Source organism: Schistocerca americana, chromosome X (assembly GCF_021461395.2).
Source record: "Schistocerca americana isolate TAMUIC-IGC-003095 chromosome X, iqSchAmer2.1, whole genome shotgun sequence".
NCBI classification, from domain to species: domain Eukaryota; kingdom Metazoa; phylum Arthropoda; class Insecta; order Orthoptera; family Acrididae; genus Schistocerca; species Schistocerca americana.
In genome coordinates, this window is record NC_060130.1 from 1005366968 (window position 1) to 1005379628 (window position 12661).

Here is a 12661-nt window from a genome sequence, read left to right on the forward strand (position 1 = left end):
TTTCCCCATGTCCCACCCCGTGGAGGCGGGTTTTTCATTTTTCATTCCTACTGTTTTCCTTTGTTTTTTTATTTGTTCCTTTTTGCTTATTTACTTTTGTTTCTTTGTTATTTATTTTTCTTGTATTCTTGTGTCTGCAGTTAATGGAGATATCTTTTAAATCAACAATATTTGGAAACTGAAATGTTGCAAAATGTGTTATTTTAGAAGAGAAAAATAGGAAGTTAGGAAACATGATGGAAAGAAAAGTGTCCCTAAACCAAATGTGTGTGGCTGTGAGTGTCTTGGAATTAATTTCAAGCCGTCGACCGCCATTCACATAACTACCAGTAATCACTAAGTCTATTTACTAAGAAATCTACCTCACTAATATCTAAAAACTACGTACAACATTTCACGACATACAGTTGGTAGTCGACCTTATATACACAGTTGTGCTTATGAACTTAATTACTGTTAATTATTTATAGTTATGTTTATATCGGTGTGGCACAGGCAGCTGAAGTCTGGCCCGTTGCCTTCTCTGACCATTACGCTTATATCCGTGCCATCAGTCTCTGCCGCCAAGGGGTGTGGCGCGAGCGGGAACCGTGCAAAATGAATACGATCTATCTTACTTTCCCGATTGCTGGCAGCTTATCTAGACCACGTGGACAGTTTGTCATCAACGCTGTGATGCATATCAGTCTGCTCTGTTATGGAGAGTCTTCTACGCAAAGCATGACCTCCACAAGGTCGTGACTGGTTACGGAAGAGTGGTCCAGTGTGGCGGCGACGAACCCGGGACCTCTACTTCATTGTTCTCCGGGAATGCACTATGAGGCCAAGGCGCAGCTCACATCCCTCTCTCGACGTAATCTTGAAGGATCTATGGTCAGGGTGCGCACGCACCACGGGTTAGCGTGCGTGGCGTCAGAGTGGACGGAAATTTGCCAGGATCTTATTTAACCTCTTGTGCAGATTCCAGACGGTTTCCTCGATGGTCTCGTTATTTCCATCCACAAGCCTCAGGATATATTATGGATATGCGATTACCACCCCTTGACGTTACTTAACAGCCACACGAAGATCTTTACCTAGCCGTTGGGCTGCACAGCTTAAACGGACGGCCCTGTACGTGGTTTCCCCTGGTCAAACTTCTTTGGAAGGTGCCAAAAACATCCGCTTTGTCACTATCGAGATTTAATCGCTCTTGCTCACGCTCGTCGTGTGCCTGGACTTTTGGCAGCTGTTCATTTCAGCCGGGCATTCGAACGGGTCGGTTACGACTTCCTTTAAAGGGTGTTCCGTGAACCATCGACGTCGTAATGCGTCTCCTTCGTGGATCTGCGTCCCGTGTACTCTAAAATGGCCATCTCACTCCTCCCATCTTTATCCATCGTTCGGTGCGTCAAGGCTGCCCACTCTCTGCACTGTTGTGTGCGTTCGCCATAGAATGGTTGCTCTGTGACCTCCACCAACGCCTGTCTGCGATGTCTCTCGGTAGCCACGTATTCAGATGCACTGCTGATGCGGACGAACTCGTATCGTTCTTGCTAGCGGTGTTGAGTTCAGGGAGTCACTGGCATGGGTTACCACCTACGGCGAAGCCTCTGGTAGCTGCCTTAACGTCCACAAATCTACAGGTGCGGGGCTTCCTGTGGACAGCACTGCTCCTTTCCGTGTAGCCGACGCTTAGGAATCGATTTCGCTATTGATCTGCGGTTCACGATTGTCCTCAACTGCTGGCGCCTGCTGGCCCAACTACGAGCTGGGCTCCTAGAGCATCGTTTACGAGCCCTCGATCTCCCCCAACGGCCACAATATGTGAATGTATCTTTGGCGTCACGTATCCCCCACATGCCACAGACACTTCCTATTCCGCCGTCCACGGTCCGCCTCATGATAGCGGCATTGGGTTCATATGTTTACCATGGCTTGCTGGTCAAGATAAGCTCACCCTCCCACGGTGCAGGGACAGTTTAGATCTGTATCATGTCCGTAAGAGAGCGATGACCCATTTCGTCAGCTGCCAAATGATGCTGTGGTGCCACTTTCGTACGTGCCTTATCAGGCTCATGCTGCAGGTCTTTGCACCGTCCTCTCTCTCTGCTTCTATCCTGCTTTTGTACGTCCTGCACACGTTCCCTTACTTTCGCCATTTTTTCCTCGAACTGAGCTATGTCCGTACTACAATATTGCCTACGCGCTTGACATCCACGAAGGTAATCTATGGCTTTTAGCAGCAGCACAGGTCACCGAATGAGGTTGAGGGGAAGCATCCTTATGTCGACTGGCGTGCCGTATGTCGATAGCTCTGCGCCCTCTATCTTGCCACTGACGGGCAGTCTGCATGATAACCTGCCGTCAATAGGAAGCAAGTATGCCGGTCACTCCTTCGCGGGATTCACCTTGCAGACACCCAGCTTTATGTCGCCTATGATGTTCTGGACACAGACCACTATCGTCTGGTGTGCGGATAGGCGATAGGTGTCTGGTTCTGCCGTGCGGGATTAGCCGAGCGGTCTAGGGCGTTGCAGGCATGGACTGCGCGGCTGGTCCTGGCGGAGGTTCGAGTCCTCCTTCGGGCATGGGTGTGTGTGTGTTTGTCCTTAGGATAATTTAGGTTAAGTAGTATGTAAGCTTAGGGACTGATGACCTTAGCAGTTAAATCCCATAAGATTTCACACACATTTGAACATTTAGTCTGGTTCTTGGTGCGGCAGATGCTGTCTCTAATTAGACTACAATTCCTCATTAGATACCTCGTCACCGGATCCTCTTTCTGGACTCGGAATATTACGCAAATACGGAGACGAACTCTGTGAAGTGGATTTGTGGACACACAGTTCACTACTTGTTTGCTGACTGGGAGAAATATCCCCTTCATTTTTTGGCACCTCTTAGTGAGCGCCATTGTGTAGTGGACCGCAATCCCAAATACAGGCAATTTTTCTCTAATTTTCTATGTTGTGTCTTTCTAAACCCACCCCAGAGTTGGGGTGTTACTGCAATGAAGAGTTGATCCACGCCATTTCCACTCTTAGAACCGGTTATTCTCTGCTCATCGGAATGTTCTTCTCCGTAAAACTATTCGGCGATAGTCTCATCGAGTCTGCCAACTTTCCTCTCCGTCCTCACGACATCGGGCTCCTGCTGTTCTGGTTGGTATTAATAATTATTAAAAAACAAAGAAAAATATGGAAATATAAATAAATAATCACTGATGTTATTTGTGACTTTATCCACGTTCACTACGCTTTCTTTGCTTCCTTGGGAAGGGAACGGGACATGGTGGCCGCGTCTTGGGTTGAGACCCACTTTGCCCCCAACCCTCTCTTTGGGTACCCGAAAGTTCCTTAAAAAAAGTGGTGAAGGCATATTTTTCACTTGGATATTGTTGTGGGCTCGAATCTCGTCGGTTACTTTGGCATTTTTTAAATTTTTAAATCTTTATCGAAGTTACTTTGATCATCATGTTTATTCAGTTACTTGGCTTAAAGGTAAATTTTAATTTCTATCATTTTGTCACATGATTGTAACCATCGTATGAAATTTCTCATTTGCTCCCACTGTCAATTCTGTCATTCTTTTCCATTTGCCATCTTTTTTACTGATTTTGATTATTTTTATGCGCTGACGTTGATTTCATTTTGTCTGTTTTAACATCATTTTCGTCGCGTTACTACTTTCATTATTTCTGTTTCTCATTGTGGTTGAATTTCGGTTTTACATACAATCCGTTCTTTCGTTTCGATCACCATCTGCTTTTCTTGTTCCGTAGTACAACAGAAATTGATGTTTTAAATGTTTGTGTGACGATTACTATACGCAAGATCCGTATCTTGTACCGAAAAATACATTTTTGATGCCACTGCACTGTCAGCATAAATGGGTTATTTCGTATTTTGGTTTTTAGCTGATGAATCGCCCATTTCAAATGTCTAAGTATTACGATAGAGGAATAAAAATAATGTAAATTACTTGCAAAAAGATTTCAATAGATAAAACAATGATAGGAAGAAGAAATGCAGATGAAACGTTGCTACTACAGTGATTAATATGACGTTACACAAAAGAATAAACAAAAACATTACATTCAAAGCAGAATGAAATTTTCACTCTGCAGCGGAGTGTGCGCTGATATGAAACTTCCTGGCAGATTAAAACTGTGTACTGGACCGAGACTCGAGTTCGAGTTCGAGTCTCGGTCCGGCACACAGTTTTAATCTGCCAGGAAGTTTCACAATCAAAGCAATTAACTGCATACAAATAATGATAAAAGTCATTTCGATATCCAATTGCAAATAAAAATTTCAAATCACCTAACGATATTCGAAGTCCCTTTACAATTACGCTATGCCTGCACTCAGTGCAGTATTATTATTTTTAAGGTACTAGGGTATCACGCGGAATCCTGCAATTTTTGTTGATTACTCGCAAACGAGGACCCACCTGTTTGAATGGCTGGAGGTTCGATCCTCGATATCGTCCAATGATTTGCCGTGTTTTGTTTTGTTCGGTTTCCGCTAGTCAAACGATGGACACGTTTGTTAACACCGCCTCTGGAAAGCCGCTTGAATCTGGCGCACGACGACGATCGGCTAACTTAAGTGCTAAGCTCTGACATGGTGCAACGTATGGAATTTTTTTCTTAAGTTATTTCTCATCATAACGTCCCTGGTAAACCATTGCAAGCTTTTGAAACTGTTTCTGACTACCTTGTATGGATGTGTAAAGTCAGGAGTTCCGTGTGGCTTTTCGGAGAAGTTATAGTATCAGATGTCGCGATGCTACAAAACTGTAGCGACATGCCGGCCGGGGTGGCCAAGCGGTTCTAGGCGCTTCAGTCTGGAACCGCGCGACCGCTACGGTCGCAGGTTCGAATCCTGCCTCGGGCATGGATGTGTGTGATGTCCTTAGGTTAGTTAGGTTTAAGTAGTTCTAAGTCTAGGGGACTGATGACCTCAGAAGCGAAGTCCCATAGTGCTCAGGGCCATTTGAACCATTTTCGTAGCGACATGCAGGAAGTCCCGCAGAGGATCGACGAGCCGTGCAAAGGCTGACAGTCGACATTCACTGCTAGCAGAGTTCACGTATCGCGCACAAATAGGCATAAAGTCCCACTGTCGCAGGATTACACAAGTACAGATCTATCACTGGAAGCAATAACACCCACAAAATGTCTTAGCGTATGCGTACGGAGCTATTTGAAATGAAATGAACACACCATCGTAGATGAAGCAGACTGAGATTCATTAGAACAATCCCCGGGAAGAGTAATCAGCCCACACAAGAGATAGCTTACAGAAGCCTCGTTCGACCAGTACTCCAATATTGCTCGCTAGTCTGAGATCCGTACTAGACAAGACTGTAGGAGGAAACAGAGAAGATTCGAAGAAGAACAGAGGTATCCGTCCCAAGTTTATTTAGTAAGCGTGAAGGCGTCACGGATATTTTCAGCCAACTCAAGTGACACACGCTGCAAGACAGGGTTTCCACATAATAACGTGATTTGTACAGAGACAACCAACATCATGTTTCCTCCCACGTACTCTCGCAATTAGGCAGATCAGCGCTCACACGGAAGCTTACCGACAACCGACAGGTTGTCGACAAAGATACGGAAACACTGCGAAAATGCGTGGCTGAACTTGCAGGCACTAGTCGAGACTACAGGTTGTGCCGCTGTGTTTAGCCACAAACAGCACCAAATGTCCTCAATACGTTGCAAGCGTCAGTTGTGATGATCAGAACAGTGTTCGATACGATATTGTAGCGCCTGTGTTATTCCAAATTACGATGCAAAATTCCTTGCACGCATGTTATGAAGTACAGAAAATGTATTCAGAGTGTATATGGACTAACATCAGCTGTATAATGGAAAGAAGATAATGAAAATTTCTACCGGACCGGGCCTCGAACCTGCCGATGCCGAGCTGGCGACTTTGAACTAAGATGTCTCCTCTGGACAGTAATATACATAATGGATGTAAGAGTACAGGTTGTTGACGACATACGGAAGTTAGGGCTCTGGTCGTGAGTCGTGCTCGGATAGCCAAATGGTAAGATGACAGCTCACGGTATGTGGGAAATCCCGGTCCGCCACCTATTTTCATTGCCTTCATTCCATTATACACCTGATGGTGGTCTATATTCGCAATTGCGAATACATTTCCTGTATTTCATGACGGCTGTAGTCGCCGCAGTGCCTCTTCCTTCGAACATGCATGCATGTCCGAAGGAAATTTCCATCGTAATTCGGAATAACACAGGCACTGCAATATCGTACATATCCGCCGACGCTGGGCAAGCGGATTTTCAGTCAGATGTCTCCCCTGTACACATAATGGATGTATGAGTACAGATTGTAGACACATGGTTGACGACGTATGGAAGTTTGTGAGAAAAGTGCACAGTACTGTGAACGTATCCCATTTCTGAATTCAAAAATTGGTTCAAATGGCTATCAGCACTATGGGACTTAACATCTGAGGTCATTAGTCCCCTCGAACTTTGAACTTTACCTAACTAAACTAACGACATCACACATATCCATGCCCGAGGCAGGATTCGAACCTGCGACCGTAGCAGTCGCGCGGTTCCGGACTGAAGCGCCTGAACCTCTCGGCCACCGCGACCGCCATTTCTGAATTGTCACGGGGAAGGTGCGAAGCAAGGCCAAAATATCGAACAAGAAAATGAATGAGTAGCCAATGAACAGGATTCTCAGATAACTGAATACTGTCGTTTAAATACTTTGTACGCTTTTAGTTAAAGATAACCTGTTGCCCTGCTATTCTACGGCGAGAAACTATGTAAGAAAAACGGAGAGAGCAAAGCGGTACACAACAACAGATCTAGAAGTTGCTGTGGAGGGGATGCAATCTGGACGAATGAATACATATGGCGTTTCTAAGATATAAATTATACCAAATTTTACGTGAAGGGATCATGTATAAGGGAGAAGTGGGACCAAATCATCCTCTCGTGGTAGCTCAACCACGTTTTCACCTGACGCCGAAAAGAGCGTGTCAGCAGAGTTGAAAATTACGGTTTTCGACTGTCGAGACAGGAGCTTTGGTCATTGGCAAGCGAGTTTCTTAAAAGTAGTAAGGTGCGCGGAGTGGCCGCGTGGTTTGAGGCGTCATGTCACGGTCTACGCGGGCCTCCCGCCGATGGTTCGAGTCCTCCCTCGGGCATGGGTGTGTGTGTTGTTCTTAGCATAAGTTAGTTAAAGTAGTGTGCAAGTCTAGGGACCGATGGCCACAGCAGTCTGGTCCCTTAGGAATTCACACACATTCGAACATTTGAGCAAAAGTAATAAACTGAAAACGTCATTCACAAATGATATAAAAAGCTATGATTGGATACAAACGTTCATGAAACGCTATGCTTTATCTGTTAAGAAATCTCAAAGCATTGAAATGTGCAGAAAAAATTTTGTGGTTCCATTTATCATCCATCCCTATTTCAGCCTCCTCGAAGTCACCACAAAAGCCTGTGGGCTTGAAAATACACCAAATATAATTTTTAGTTTATACGAGAGAGGATTCTCTAGGGATTCTTCAAAAACTAAAGTTGTGGGAGGTAGGGAGTTTCCTCAACAACAACAAGTTCTCCAAAAGGGGATAATATTTCTGTTTTTTTTTATTGTATGTATGTGTCTTTCAGTATATTTGGTTGTCATTTATTGTTTAGTAAAACTACTGCTAGTTTGGCTATCATTGTAGTGCTGAAGATGACGAGATTTGCTGTCAATTGTAATTTTCCCCTTTATTGTAAGCTATTTATGTGTAAAGATGTGCATCTTTACCCTTTGTTAATCTTTTATCCTGATGAAGAAAGACTGTTTTCTGTGATACCTCATTAAAATATACTCTTTGACACAATAAATCTTGCCCGCATCTCGTGGTCGTGCGGTAGCGTTCTCGCTTCCCACGCCCGGGTTCCCGGGTTCGATTCCCGGCGGGGTCAGGGATTTTCTCTGCCTCGTGATGGCTGGGTGTTGTGTGCTGTCCTTAGGTTAGTTAGGTTTAAGTAGTTCTAAGTTCTAGGGGACTTATGACCACAGCAGTTGAGTCCCATAGTGCTCAGAGCCGTTTTTTGAACAATAAATCTTGGTATTAACGTTACGTATAATCTAGAGCTCCACAAGGATTGTGACACATCAGGGCACAGAAGTTGATAACTGAAAAAGTTTTGTTTCAACTTTGTATCTTCAGTCATAAAAATAAATATCAGAATATGTACTATGCGGAATTTGCCACAATACTACTGCCAACTAAAAGGAGAACTTTCACAGGCTATCTTGTACACTTACCCCGCTTTGGCGTGGTAGGCGCGTAACTAGACATTTTTCAAGAATCTTTATATCGTCCACAGTAAATGCTTAGCAAACAACAACTATTGAATATGTATATCTTGAGAAAGGACAGTCTCATTATCACAATTCAGGAAAATAAATTGATGTAACCGTATAAACAAAGGTTGTACTCCCTCTCGAAATCTAACTTCATGAATTTACCTACGTACTTATCCCACCTTACCTTACATTTAACATATTTCGCACGTATTTGTACACACATTTTACCTGCATCTCCAGCGAATTTCGCCTTACACTTTCGTTTTCAAGCATCTCAATTTTTTATGACGCCATCTTTCCTAAATACGTGCTGTGCAATAATAGAAACTTATTTTTCTGGTATATTGAGTAGCGTATGTGAATAATGTCAGTCAAATGTGTCCCGAATAAATTTAGTTGGAAAGAATTAATAAATTAGAGCGTCATGTTTCATGCGGCAGTATTACTTCAAATGGTTCAAATGGCTCTGAGCACTATGGGACTTAACATCTGAGGTCATCAGTCCCCTAGAATTTAGAACTACTTAAACCTAACTAACCTAAGGACGTCACACACATCCATGCCCGAGGCAGGATTCGAACCTGCGACCGTAGCGGTCGCGCGGTTCCAGACTGTAGCGCCTAGAACCACTCGGACACCCCGGCCGGCGCAGTATTACTGCAAGAATAGTGAAAATATATGATTTTGTAGGGGCTGTCAGTGAGAAAAAGCTTCGTAAGGGTTTGAAATTATGTGTGAAGTTTGTTGCAGGTCTCTAAGCGCTCTCATTCTCAAATACTGGATGACTAAAGTATGGGTATTCGCGCACTGTGGGCTACACTGCGTATTCACCCTCACCCCCGTCCCCTTGATGAGTACGTGGATCTTACCCCCACATCGATGGTTTCCAGGCAGTAAATGATACGTGCACAGAGTTTGGTTGAAATTGGTCCAGTGTTTTAGGAGTTATATGGAACATATGAGGGCCGTTCAGAAAGTAACCTCCGGTTGATTTAAAAAAATACACCAAGTTAAATAAAAATATTTTAATATACGAGTATACATCTTACAACTACATCTTTGCACTATTTTTCTACATAGTCTCCATAGCGATTGAGGCACTTATTGTATCTCTTCACAAGCTTTGAAATTCCTTCTGCATAAAAATCACCCGCTTGTGCCTGGAGCCAGCCTGTGACCGCATCTTTGAGCTCTTCGTCGTCATCAAACCGCTGTGACCCGAGCCATTTCTTCAAATGCATGAAGAGGTGATAATCCCTTGGCGCCAGGTCTGGGCTGTGAGGTGGATGGTTGATAACGTCCCACTTGAAGGACTCAAGAAGGGCCGTTGTTCTGCGAGCAAAAAAACGATACCGGAAGTCAGCATACCACGGCGTTTGTTCTGTATAGCCCGTCGTAACTTTTTTATTGTTTCACAGTACACGTCTTGATTAATGGTCGTACCACGTTCCATGAATTCAACCAACAACACCCCTTTGGCATCCCAAAACACCGTTGCCATCAGTTTTCTGGCAGAAAAATCTTGCGAGGCTTTTCTTGGTTTGGTAGGCGAATTTGAATGTGCCCACATCTTTGATTGTTCTTTTGTCTCAGGGTTCACGTACTTAATCCAGGTTTCGTCACCAGTCACGATTCTGTTTAACAATGGTTCTCCTTCGTCCTCATAACGTGACAGAAAGTCTAATGCAGAGGCCATTCTTTGAGTTTTGTGGTGGTCGGTAAGAATTTTGGGCACCCATCGTGCACAGAACTTACGGTAACCCAATCTTGCTGTCACTATCTCGTACAAGAGAGCCTTAGAAATCTGTGGAAAACCAGTAGACAACTCCGACATTGAGAAACGTCGATTTTCACGAACTTTTGCATCAATTATCTGAACGAGTTCGTCAGTCACCAATGATGGTCTACCACTTCTCTCTTCATCATGAACGTTTTCTCGTCCACTTTTAAATAAACGTACCCATTCACGGACAACTCCTTCACTCATAAGTCTTGGTCCGTACACGGCACAAAGCTCACGATGAATAGCTGCTGGAGAATATCCTTTGGCTGTAAAAAACCTTATGACAGCACGCACTTCACATTTGGCGGGGTTTTCTATTGCAGCACACATTTCAAACTGCCACAAAAACTAAACTAGCGCAGGTACGACGTTCACTCGACCACGGCTTGATGCCGACTGACCTGTTGAGTGCGTGAACGCACAGATGGCGTCGCTACTCCCCCCACAACCCGCACTGTGACCAATCAGAGGTTACTTTCTGAACCGCATACATATATTGATGTGTACATACATACAAATGATGGCTGCAAGTCCTAGTGCATGACGCATGCCTTTCTGGTGCACTCTCTCAGAGATCTCTGGTGTATGTTGCACACTGGAACAGCCAGTAGGAGATAAACAGCATACACCACTATGCAGTCTGATCGACTGCACACCGACCGGCGCAGCGCCATGAAATGGTATCGAGAAGGCAATGACTATTACACCAATGGAAAGAGCGGCCAGAGTTGAATGCCCTCCCCCTTCCCTGTCAACACTGATTTAACTAGCCGCCCATCGCTGGTCGGCCCAGTTCGGCCACAGAGTTGGAGAGCATCAGTACTGAGTCTTAGGAAGACAATATTAACAAGGAAACTCCCATCCCCCCCTCCCCCCCCCCCCTCAGATTTAGTGACAAAATGGCCCAGTGGATAGTCCGTCAAAAACTAAACACATATCAAGCATGAAAACAAGAAGAAAGTGTACTGCACTGTGAAAAAAAAAGCAAAATAGAAAGGGAACGGCCCAAGCTCAAGAAGTGTAACATCGAGCGGCTTCCAACAACCACGACACGACGTAGTAGCTGTGCGGGCGTAGTGTTGGAATGAAAAGCCAAAGATACGTGTTCAAACCTCCCTCGGGCTCCAATTTTTTTCCACAAATTCACGAACTGTCCGTCCGGTCATTAACGCTTCTGTTCTCCTTCTGTAGTCTTGGCAATTGTTATTCTATACCACGGTTACAGAATATGAGTCGCGTGATAAAACTATGTTATCGCCGCAAGTTAATGTGATGAATAGTGATAAAAGGCGAGATCCTGCATAGACCTGTCGCAGAAATGAAAACAACAAATAAACGGGTGTGAACTATGTTACAAAAAAGAAATTGAAGAGTGACAACTTCCAAACGGAACGCAGGAGGCGTAACATGTAGTGTTTGTGTAGAACATATAAGAGGTACGTACGTCTGGAGGTCCCTTCGTTAAAGGTTGCTGTTGCAAACGACACAGACACAAATTTGATTACTGCGAACAGACGTGTCAATGACCGCATGGACTGTTCATAATTTTGTGAAAAAGAAAAGTGGAGCGTGAGGGAGATTTGAACCCCAATCTTCTCCTTTTCAGTCCAATACCGTGACCACATGACCAAGACGGCACTGTCATTTATAGTCGCTCGATGCGCTACATGTTGTTCTTGGACCGTTTACTGCCTCTGTTTTACTTCTTTTTTCCACAGTTCAGTACACTCCTTACTGTTTCCATGCTTGAACTGCGTTCAGTTTTTGACCGGCTGTCCAGTGGTCCATATTACGACTAAATGTGAGGGGTGAGGGGGGAGGGGGCGGCGGGAAGTTTCCCTTGTTAGCCTGCGTTCTGCGAGTAGTAATAGATTGTCAAAGTACTTGCACGTATGAGGCACAACAAGTTATGCAATGGTCCTCTTCTTTATAGAAATAAAGCTTTGCATTAATGTTAAAGTTTAACGTACAGACCATTTTGGATTCCTGCCTCCCGGCCATCGTGACTTTTCTCCTTCCTCGTTCGTGTCGGTGCTGACTCCCACAGTAGCCGACACAACCCCTACCCACCAAACGGACATACTGTACACATCTTAGGTCGTGTGACGACCACACGCATCGCACTGGCGCATTACCCACAGCCTCATCCCCGGTATCATCTGCAGTATACGAGAACACACCTCACCGTGCACACATCACAAGCTGTTTGATGCAATGGACAACTGACACCAGGGCAGGTTAATGCACCGGGGCGATGCACGCAGTCGTCACGTAATCCGTGCGCTACGAGCAGAACTCGGTGTACTACGTCTCAATGGTGGTCAGGCGTATTCGCTGTTTATCACCCACTGCCTTTTCAGTGTACGACAGACACCTGGGACCTTCGAGAGACTGCGGCAGAACTGCAAGCGCCGTTGCAATGCGTGCAATGAGACTGGAGGTCGCCACTTGGAAAAATTACAATGAACTCCGTGTAACAGAATAAATACGAATTTCAGACCATTGGTTTCCTATCTCAATATAATCGGTTGTGG

The 12661-nt window shown here is 44.7% G+C and overlaps 1 protein-coding gene across 1 annotated transcript in view; it reads right to left on the reverse strand.

Annotated features, from left to right (window-relative positions):
• Window positions 1–12661, reverse strand: part of LOC124556443 (arrestin-C-like) — a 51510-nt gene that overhangs the window by 21471 nt on the left and 17378 nt on the right. The gene's annotated exons all lie outside the window — the stretch shown is intronic.